At 40.9% G+C, this 2,330-nt stretch overlaps 1 non-coding gene across 1 annotated transcript; it reads left to right on the plus strand.

The window, feature by feature from the left end:
• The first annotated feature begins 1,940 nt into the window (after window positions 1-1,940).
• Window positions 1,941-2,047, plus strand: LOC127109292 (small nucleolar RNA R71). The gene has a single exon (XR_007796614.1). It is a non-coding gene; the product is annotated as a small nucleolar RNA R71 (small nucleolar RNA).
• The last annotated feature ends 283 nt before the right edge of the window (window positions 2,048-2,330 follow it).

Here is a 2,330-nt window from a genome sequence, read left to right on the forward strand (position 1 = left end):
TCCTAAGTCTGCATTGACTATTACTGGTCTTTTGAATTCAGTGTCTAGGAATTTGTATCTTAGGTTCTTTGGTAGTGTTTTTAATTCTAAGTCTGGTTTCTTCGGGCATGGCATGTGGTTGGGTGTAAGTGCTAAGCATTCGCTTAGACTGTCATTTTGGTATGGTTCACGCCAATTATCATCTTCAAAGATTTGAGGGATTTGGATTTTCATTATATCGGAATATGTGGTTTCTTGCGTCTCCACCTCTCTTACGCACTCGTATATGACATCAAGTAAATAACAGGTATCGTCTATAGTTGGCGCTTGTAAGAATTGTGTCAAGATGAATTCAACCTTTTCTTCTCCAACTTCGAATGTTAGCTTACCTCTTTTCACATCTATTATGGCTCTGGCGGTAGCTAAGAATGGCCTTCCAAATATAATAGGTGTAATGGCATCTTCTTTGATGTCCATGATTATGAAGTCTGTAGGAATGTAGAATTGTCCTACACGTACTGGGACATTCTCTAGTATACCAACAGGATATTTAATTGAGCGGTTAGCTAGTTGAACAGACATCTTCGTTGGTCTTAGTTCTCCCATGTTGAGCCTTTTACAGATGGTTAAGGGCATTACACTAATGTTGGCTCCTAAGTCTCATAGAGCTTTGTCTATTACGAACTTTCCAATGACACAGGGCATGGAGAAACTACCTAGGTCTTTTAGTTTGGGAGGCATGTTGTTTTGGATTATTGCGCTACACTCGGCAGTAAGTGTAATTGTTTTGTTATCCTCGATCTTTTTCTTATTGGATAGGATCTCTTTAAGAAACTTGGCATATGAGGGCATTTGTGTGATGGCTTCTGTAAAGGGAATTGTAATATTCAGTTGCTTCAGAAGTTCAACAAATTTCCTAAATTGCCCTGCAGTTTTAGAATTTGTGAGTCTTTGAGGATACAGAATGGGTGGTTTATAAGGTGGTGGAGGCACATAAGGTTTTTCTTTCTCTTCGGCCTCTTGGGTATTATTTTTCTTCTCCTTCAGTTCACTTACCTTCTCAGTTGTTGTTTTATCAGGTTTTTGGTACATGGTAGGATTTTGGAGTCTTGGATCCACGGGTCCGTCTAGTTCTTTTCCACTTCTCAATATAACGGTATTTACATGTCCTTTTGGATTAGGTTGTGGTTGTCCAGGAAATGTGCCAGAGGGAGCAGCAGTAGATGCTTGTTGTTGAGCCACTTTTGAAATCTATGTTTCAAGCATTTTATTGTGGGTGGCTAAGGCGTCTACTTTGCTCGCTAATTGTTTAAGTTGCTCACTAGTATGTATATTTTGGTTCAAGAAGTCTTTGTTTGTTTGCGCTTGGGTAGCTATGAATATTTCCACCATTAGTTCAAGGTTGGACTTCCTAGGCATGTTAGGAGCATTATTAGCTGGCTTTTGATATCCAGGAGGAACAACGGGTGCTTGGCCAGGTGCATACAGGGCGTTGTTGTTCTTATATGAAAAGTTAGGATGATTTTTCCAACCTGGGTTGTAGGTATTCGAATAAGGATTTCCTTGTGTGTAATTTACTTGATCAGTGGGGACTCCTGCTAATATCTGACATTCTGGTGCAGTGTGTCTAGGAGTTCCATATAACTCACAGTTTGGAGTCATAACAACCACGGTGGTTGCGGGTGGTATGGTCAAGTTGTCTAACGTTTGAACAAGGGCATCTATCTTTGCATGGACGTGGTCAAGGCTACTGATTTCGTACATTCCACTTTTTTTTGAGACTTTTCCACTGGAGTTCTTTCACCTCCCCTTGGCAATGTTTTTGGGCCATGTTTTCAATGAGTTGATAGGCTTCGCTGTATGGCTTGTCCATAAATGCACCACCCGTGGCAGCGTCTACTGTTAGTCTTGTGTTATACAGAAGCCCGTTGTTAAATGTGTGAATGATCACTCAGTCTTCGAGACCGTGATGTGGAGATATCCTTATCATGTCTTTGTATCTCTCCCACGCGTCGTAGATAGATTCTGCATCTTTTTGTCAAAATCTGTTGATTTGAGCTCTTAGCATAGCAGTTTGCTCGGCGGAAAATATCGGGCTAAAAAGCGTTCTTTAGTTCTTCCCGTGTAGTAACTGAGTTGGATGGAAAGGATTGCAACCAAGCCCAAGCTCTGTCTTGTAGAGAGAAAGGAAAAGGCGTAGTCTTATCGCATCTTGAGATACACCATTCGCCTTCACAGTGTCTGCGTACTGCACAAACTTGATCAAATGTTCATTAGGGTCGTCCGTGGGACTTCCATCAAATTGATATTGTTGGACAACTGATAATAATGAGGGTTTCAACTAGAAATCT

The sequence above is a fragment of the Lathyrus oleraceus genome, chromosome 7 (genome assembly GCF_024323335.1).
Source record: "Lathyrus oleraceus cultivar Zhongwan6 chromosome 7, CAAS_Psat_ZW6_1.0, whole genome shotgun sequence".
Lineage (NCBI taxonomy): Eukaryota > Viridiplantae > Streptophyta > Magnoliopsida > Fabales > Fabaceae > Lathyrus > Lathyrus oleraceus.